This window comes from Gavialis gangeticus, unplaced genomic scaffold (genome assembly GCF_001723915.1).
Source record: "Gavialis gangeticus isolate Ggan-Ray unplaced genomic scaffold, GavGan_comp1, whole genome shotgun sequence".
Taxonomy (NCBI): Eukaryota; Metazoa; Chordata; order Crocodylia; family Gavialidae; genus Gavialis; species Gavialis gangeticus.
The window spans coordinates 75,413,765-75,422,720 of record NW_017728993.1 but is presented as its reverse complement, the minus strand read 5'-3'; positions in this window follow the sequence as shown (position 1 = coordinate 75,422,720).

Here is an 8,956-nt window from a genome sequence, read left to right as displayed (position 1 = left end):
TCCTATAGTCTGAGAGGGACCTTTCTAAGCAGCACAATTGTGGAAAGGGACCTCGGAATCATAATCAACTCCAAAATGAACATGAGTCACCAGTGTGATAAAGTAATAAGTAAAGCTAACTGCACTCTTTCTTGCATAAGTAGATGCACAACAAACAGGTCTAGGGAGGTGATACTTCCCCTCTATGCAGCGTTGATCAGGCTGCAGCTGGAGTATTGTGTCCAGATTTGGTCACCACATTTCAGGAGGGATGTGGATAACCTGGAAAGGGTTCAGAGAAGCGTCACCCATGTGGTTGAAGGCCTACAGAAAAAACTCTATGTGGACCGATTGGGAGACCTGAACCTCTGTAGCCTGCACAAGTGGAGGCTGAGAGGTGATCTTGTGGCCACCTACAAACTCATCGGGGGGGGTCAGCAGGAAGTGGGAGATACGATGTTTACCAGGGCAATGGACACAATGGACACAAGTTAAAAGAATGCGAATTCAGGCTGGAGATCAGGAAAAAGTTCTTTACAGTGAGGGTCGCCAAAATATGGAATAGGCTTCCAAGGGAGGTGGTGTTGTCCCCTTCCTTGGAAATATTCAAAAGGGATTGGACAGACACCTGGCTAGGATCATCTGACCCCAGAGCTCTTTCCTGCCCAGGGCAGGGGGTCAGACTCGATGATCTTATAGGTCCCTTCCAATCCTAATAACTATGAAACTATGATGTGGCTTTCACTTTGGTATATCCAATAGTAAGATATATTCATATTTATATTTTGCAAACATGATTTGACTTGATATCCTTTTACTATTTACACTTCACTGAGTCATGGTAAAAATCAAGGTTGCTTAATTACAAACGATTACTATTTTATTTGTCTTCATTTTCTACCTTAATTTCTTCCTATGTAATATAGGCAATGCACTTTTCTTCTACTTTATCTCAGGAGATTATTAACTTTAAAAATATTAGGTATTTTTTATTTAATATGGTTTATGTTAATTAAACATGAAGTAGCTTTTTATTTGCAAGAGCATAAAAGAAAATAATTACATTATTTTAAAGCATGTATTAAAAGTTTATTCAATATAGTATAAATACCAAATAGAGTAAAACATTGATAACTATACATATAAAAAAATCTATGGAGAATCAGCAAAGGCCATATACTGTAATGTCACTGAATTGAAATATCCATACACAGTAAATGGTATAAATGACTGAATAGTAGCTAAGAAACTGAAATGTCAAATGCATTTTAGCTCTGTGTCTACACACAAAAAGGAACCTAATCCACTGGACCTCAAAAACTTCCCAAACAAATTAACTAATATCTATTTCTCAGAGTAAAATGGAACAGTAATATTTATCATAGACAAAACCAAAAAATACATAAGATTTATTTATCTTAAGATACAGAAGATATTTGCAGTTGCATATCATGAGATACAAAACAGTTATTATTTATGTTTATTGATTAAGAAAATGAGAGTCAGAGAAGTGAAAGGCCTGATTCAGCTACCACTAAAGTCAAAGGAAAATTCCCAGTAACTTCAGTAAAAGCTGGATTTTGTCCTAGTGGTCTGATCCAAGGCCAAAATCAGTGGGAGACTTTTCATTGACTTCAAAGGACTTTGGAGCAAGACCTGAAGACATAAGTCCATTAGGCATTGAAATGAACAGGACTATTTACTTACTTAAAATTAAGCAGGTATGCAAGTGTTTGCAGGATCTATAACCAAACCTTCTTACCACTGCAATTATTCCTCCTCTACATTATCATATCCCAACTGTATTGCTAGTTCTACATGTATTTACTTCCAATCTCTTGACAAATTCTAGATATTTTTTTCTCTTTTCCACTTTCATGGATTATCTGTTGCCATTTGATCAGTATCCAATGTTTCTGAGTGCACTTTTTGGGTTTATCTGCAGTGGTTATTCATCCTAACTGCTTCTCTGTGTGAGCTCCGTCAAAAATTGTTTGGTTTTGAAAAGCAATTCAAAAGTGTTCATTTTCTAAAATACAGATCTGGTAAACTTTTCCCCTATGTATATGGGTCACTGCATCAGTCAACTTGATTTACATATTTTCTCCCTTTTTATTGAAAATCTAATTTAAAAAAAAGTTCACTGGATGGAGATAAAGCCTAATACATGCTCAAGTGACGAAAAGCCAACCTCCACTGTGCAGTCCTTTCATTTCAAGTGTAGCAAGTGCATTGGAATTCAAAGGAGAACACCAAATAGGTGAAATAAACTAAAAATTGTTGGGGCTGTGATGATAGTTATTACTCTTGGTAACTAGTCTGTGAAATTACTTCCAAATACCTTTACTCCTTGTAGATTTCACCTCCCTTTTATTACTTTACTTCGTGTTTGTCATTTGCCCTTTTGCGCTTCTATACAAATTGCTGTATTTTAGTGTATGCTTACACAACCAATGCTTGTGGCCTGGAATATTCATGATAACTTAAATCTAGGTAGGATGGACTTCAGTAATAGTGAAGACACAGAAATATGGACTTAACAAAAGCTACCAGAGTTTTTACCTAGGGGACTCTGAAGTCTGAGCTGAAATTTGTGACACTGTGGGCATGTCTACGTGTACTCTTACACGTGCTTAAACTTAATGTGCATTTTCCTAATGTGCATTAAGGTGGTTTAAGCACACATCTTCATGTGAATGTGCTAAGGTGCATGAACACAGTGTGCAGACCAACTTGGGACTAAAGTTAGTTCCAAGTTGGTTGACATACACAGCGTTCATGCACCTTAGCATGTCTACACATGCATTAAGGTGCTTTAGCTATTGGCAGATAAATTTGATACCTGCTTTTGCAGGTATGAAAATTAGGCATGAATAGCTTAGAATCACCATTTTTAAGGTGCATTCCAGGCATGCACGTGTAGATGTGCACCCTTAATGTGCCTTTAAAAATGGCTAATGCACCTTAAATTGGCACGTGTAGATGTACCATGTATCTTCCTTACCCATACTATGTAGATTAAAGTTAGGATAGGTATGCTATGCATACTGCAGTCATACCTTTAATTTCAGTCTAGATGTACATTAAATCCCTGAATTTGCAATATGTATTTCTTGGGCCGTTCCAATATTGACAACTGTAAAAATCATGAGTCAAGTCCCCAAATCCTGAGATTTTTCTTTTTTAAATGTAGTAATTCTAGGCGGGAAGGGGATTGACTTTTTTTTTTCTGTTTTGCTTTGTAAGTCTGAAGGGATACAATGATTTGCATTGTCAAAATAGGAATGAGGCTTAAACCCATAAGAAGGCAAGGTAGATTCAGTTCAACTACTTGAAGTTCAAAGATTTAATCTAAGGTGTTTGAAATTTAACCAGTTGAAACTTGTGCAAGCATGCACAAGCTTGCTCTGCAGACAGCCTGCAACACTAAAGGTACACTGGTAGGGGGACCCAAACACTCATTCTAGCATGCTTTACAGGGTCCCATGTCTGCTTGGAAAGAGGTTACAGCAGTCCATACCACTGATCTGAGTTGCTTGGCTGGTGGTCCAAGGGAACTGCACCCTATACCTTCCCCAGCAACAGTCCTTCCCTCAGACTTGTCAAGCTGTCAGAATGGAGACCCTAGAGTAGGTCTGCTGTCTTTTGAAGCTGGGGCTGTGGCTGTGGTGGGAGGGCTTTGCCAATGAGTGGTTGTAACTGTGCTTCCACCATTTCAGGCACAGATGGGACTCTAGCCATGGTGAGGGGCTTTCCCCATGGGCAGCAGGATCTGCACCCCTGCCACAGTGGCCTTATTGGCCCCATCACCACAGCCACAGATGGGGCTCAGAGAAGTATAGCATAAACGTTCTTAAGCAAAGGGCTCCATTAGGTGCTGTGAAGGGCCTTCAGGAAGCACAGCTACTGAATAGATACCAGGGATTAGAATACAAAGTGTAGGGAAGGAGGGAGGAAAAAGGAGAGGGCAGTGCTAGGAAAAGCAAGGTGGGTGGGTAGGAGAGAGAAAAACAAAGCAGTTAACCCACTGAAGGAAATGCAGATTGTGAAAGCTAATCCAGGTAATGAGATAAGAATGCATAGTGTTGGTAGATCATACTTGCCTGTGGAAGAACATTTTAACTACCCTAGAAATTCCATTGCCCGATTCAGAGTAGAAGTCTTTAGACAACAAAACTTTAAAAATGAACTAGAATGGGAAATTGTGGACTGCAGACTGGATTGCGTTAAGTAGGCTATAAGAATATGTTCAGTGTCCTTATGAATGTTCCCCAAGTGGTCCTTGCAGTACCAGTATTTAACTGTTTGGTGTTTAACATACTGTCAACAGTCAGAAAGCAGGTCATGAAGATGAGCTTACTCTAGGTGTATTAAGAAATAAGTGTCATAGTTTTACTTTTGAGCACACAGACTTTGAATATAAAAGTATCTAAATCACCCTTGCTTCAAACTTAAACTGTGTGCTTTGTTTGTGTTCATGATCAGTTGTTAGTGTTTGATACATATTTTTAGTATTACTTTTGCTCTAAAGGGATAATGACAATGGCTGCTTACAGATGTAAAACAAAAACATAAACAAAAATAGGTGTGTCTACAGGTGCTGATTTAAGGCGCTTTAGCTCAATTTAAGGTGCATTATGGGCATGCGTCTACACATGTGCACCCTTAATGCCCCTTAACAATGGTGATGGTAAGATATTTGTGAAAAAGCAGGCATTAAATTTAGGCACAGATAGTTAAAGTGCCTTAACACACATGTAGATACACTTTGGTGCATTAATGCTTTGTATGTCAGCTGACTTGGGATTAATTTTAGTCCTAAATTGGTCCATACACCACATCACTGCACCTTAGCCTGTGCATGTGTAGATGCATGTCTAAATTGCCTTAATGAGCATTAAGCAAATGTACAATAAGTTTAGATATGCATAAAAAGCACGTGTAGACACACCTCCTGTCGGTTTACTTTAAACTCCGTGTGCCTCCGAGCCGAGCCCAGCACATGCCCAGAAGAGACATTGTGTTAGCTGGACCTGACTCGCCCTATTTCTGTATAGATCAGGCATTTCAGTAGGGTTTTTATGGTATTTTTATCTAATAGCTATTAGATAAAAATGCCCAAAAGCCCTGTTGAAGTGCCTTGATCTATACAGATGCTGGGGGGGTTGGGTACAACTAACATGCTGCTGCTTCCGGTAAAGTGCTGCCCACCCCCCTCCACCCCACCATGTCTATCAGTACCCAAACAGTTCAGACTGTTTATAGACTGTTTTGTTTTGTTTTTTTAATGTTAGGCTAGATGGTGCATACTAAGTTTTCTGATTTGCTGAGTCTGTAGCCTGTTCGCAGAATGTCAGCCAAGATCAGCAGAAGATGTTTACAGATGGTTTCTGAGTGAGGGAGGCTGTGTGGAGGGGGAACTATGGCAGCAAAATTCTTATTCAGTTGGAAAAATTAGAGAAAACGGAGGTCTCTTACTCCATCCCTGGGCTTTACCTGGTGTCTGACGCCCTATGCATATGCTAGCTTCTATACATTTTCTGATGGCTCTCTCTTTATTAGCTTGAGAGAAAATGTCTTCCAGTTTCACATGGGGAACAAGAATTGTCTTTGATTTATATTTGAGTCTCTTGTTACACCATGACATCTATAGAAAAATACTCTTAGCCAATTAACACACAATGCTAACACACAGTGCTCTCTTTACTTAAGGCCCTGATCCTGCAAAGTCCCTCTGTTTATACTTAAATCTACATTCATAGCCCTATTCACTTGTTTAAGTCTACATGTTAGAAATAGTTTTGTTGTATTCAGAAAACACTCATTACACAGTAAGTTAAGCACATTCATTATTCTTTGCAAGCATAGTAACTTAGAAAAAAAGTTATGTAGTTTGATTCTTTAATATTAAAGTTTTGCTTGACCTATTTTTTCTCCAGATTGTATTCCTAAGGCCAAATATATCTTACAGCTGATCACCATTATGTCAGCTGGTATTATGGCAAGTCCCATCAGATGGCACTGCTACACATAGTCCATATTTTTCATAATGTTCAAAAGTTTTTTTTTTATTATTATTATTATTTTGGAAGAAAAAATTGAGTTGTTTTAGTGTTAGAGTATAGAAATAGGGAATAATTATGACCAGCAGGAAAGTTTGCAGTCTTCATAGAGTGCAGACAAAATTTCGTCTTGGGAACTGGCCCATGAGATTCTTGAAGGATGTGATCTCCCCACATGCTATAACTGTTTCAGTTTCAGGAGCTGATGGATGAGTCAAAAAAAGAAAAAAGAAAAAGTTATGGCAAGAATAACTTTGGATTCAGTATTTATTCAAATCTAAGTCTACCCCGATTTTAAGACAACCCCCCAAAATTAGATCCTATATTTGGAAAATGTATAGATTTGTTATAATTTTTCAGGTATCAAATCTAATTATCAGAGGGTTTCTTTAAATTTGCCCCCTCCCTCCCCACTGCTACAGCAGAGAAAGTAGTGGCTGGAGAGGTCAGGTGACTGGGGGAGCAGGTGGCCCTTTTGTCCTCTGCACCCCCTAGCTCCCCAGAGCCTTTGCCCCTCCCCTTCCACTCTCCACTGTCTTTGCCCCTTCCCTTTTCACCCCCCAATTACTCTCAGATGATACTCTGGCTCTGTTTCCTCCCAGAGCACAGCACATGGAAGTTCCAGCCACGTAGCAATGTCAGTACTGCTGAGTGTCTGGGCAGGGAACAGAGTTTCCATGTACTTCATGCCCAGGAGGGAATCCAGGCTAAACCAAGCTGTACCTGATGGTCAGGGGTGGACAGGGGGGCAGCAGGTGTAACGGGCAGGTGGAGCGGAGGAGGATCAGGAGGCTGCTGTGGTCTCACGGCCATAGTCAGAGTTGCAACAGCTGCCTGCCCCCCAACCTTTGCTTTGTATGCAAACCTGAGATAGGAGGCTTTTTTCCTTATGCTGATTGGAGGGGAAAAACTTCATCTTAGAACAAAGGAAATATGGTATTTTTCCCTCACTCAGAAGCTAAATTGCAAGGTTCTAGATTTTTGCTACCACTTAGGGTATGTACTGTTGTTGAAAGAAGGAACATATTTTAGTGACCTTTTTTAGTGAATATTTTAATGACTTTCCCTTTCCCATGTTGTGGGTCTGAGAAAATGGGAAGTTACAAGTAAGTTTGTTAAGGATAGGTTTAAAGCCAACAATGGCAGGTGGACACTAAGAGGATTCTAGTGACACTGGAGAGCTGCTGGATTTTAAAATGATGTGCTCTCACTTTAGATAATTAAAACAAAAAAACAAACAAATTATGTTGTAATATGTAGTTCATGTGGAATTTGGCCAGTGAACAGGGGCAGCAAACATGGCAAGCAGTTTGCTGGGATCAAGAGCAGGAAGGGGAAGGGGAAGAGAACCCAGGCACCAGATCCTGTCCAGAGAAGGTAAATGATCCAGATCTGCCTGTGCCTTTGGCTTGCTGAGTGTTTGGTGGGCTGTGTGTGTTTGAGCCATGTGCTCTGAGAAGCTGGCAGTGTTGTTAGTAGAGTGATTGCTGGGTAATTACTGCCTGTGCTGGACAGAAGCCCTAATAAGGGGGCAGAGGCAGTTCACCCAGCATGGTATAAAAGAAGACTCCCCAACTGACCAGGGAGTCAGCGAACAGGGGCATCAAGCAGGAAAATCAGTTTTTAGGCAGTTTGCAGTTCAGTTCACAGGTCAGTTTGCCCCTGCCCCACCTTTGAGGGGAAAGCCTTTCATTTTGGTGTGAGGCAGCAGGGAAAAAGGAACACTTTGGAGACAAGGAACAGTAAACAGGCCAGCTTTCAGGATACTTCACTATGGAAGGTGTGCTTGGAAGAAGACTAGTAAGACACAAGAGGCAGATAAAGAAATCCATGGAAATGGCTGGAGGACATCACAGTCTGCTTGCACCTGTGAGATTTCTGTCTAGGCAGGACAGCTCACCGTTGAGGTTTCTACCCAGGTCCAGGTTTGGCACTGTGGGGACTGCAGCTTTCAGGTTCCTTCTGGTGACGGCCAGGTGAGGAAGTGCCTGCAATATGAGGCACGCCTCCTGGTGGTGTCTCTCAAGGAACAGGAAAGAGAGCTACAAGAGGCAGTAAGGGTCCAGAGCATCCTCTGCCATGTGAAGTTCATCAGTTCAATGATGAAGGACACCTCTAGAACTGTGGAGGAAGAACTGCCATAGAGAAGGGAGAGGACAGGGACACCCAGGAAAGTGGATGCTTGAAGCTTGTGATATCTGGAAGCAAGCAGAAATCCTCATCTCTACCTCCAACAGTTCATCTGGAGAATAGATATGGAGTCCTAGCAACTGCAGGTGAGGAGCACATGTCACTGGTAGAGGAGGACAGGCTAGGCCTCCCCAAAGTGTGAAGGACTGAGGTGACTGCCACCAAGAAAAAGCAATGGGTGGTGGTGGTTGGAGACTCCCTCCTGTGGGGGATGGAATATTGTCTCAGGAAGTCTGCTGCTTGCCTGGAGCCCGGATCCAAGGTGTCATGGAGGCATTACTGAGACTCATCTGGCCAGTGGTGAAGCGTAGTGGGTGCAGAGGAGTGCACATGCACCCCCTGAGAGCACTGGTGCAGCCCCCCAACTGGCACTTTCAGGTCAGCGCAATCGGCTGGGGAGAAAATCCCTCCAGGTCCGTGTTATCAGCCATGGGAGAACCATGGCGATCACTTCTTCTGGCAGTGAGTCTCGGGGGGGGCGGGTTCTTAAACAGCCAGAGCTGGCCTGGGCGGGGCACCTATGGGAGGCCTGGGGGAGTGGAGGGGTCATGGCAGAGCCCCCCATGTAGCGTGGGGCAGAGGGTGGCAGTGGGGATCACCCCCCTGCCCAGCAGCACATGGCGAGCACCAGGGCTTTTTTTTAAAGTACGGAGCTGGGTTGGGCAGGGTAGCCATGGGGAGGCTGGGGGAGTGGGAGGGTCAGGGGGGCTGGGGAAGTGGGTTGG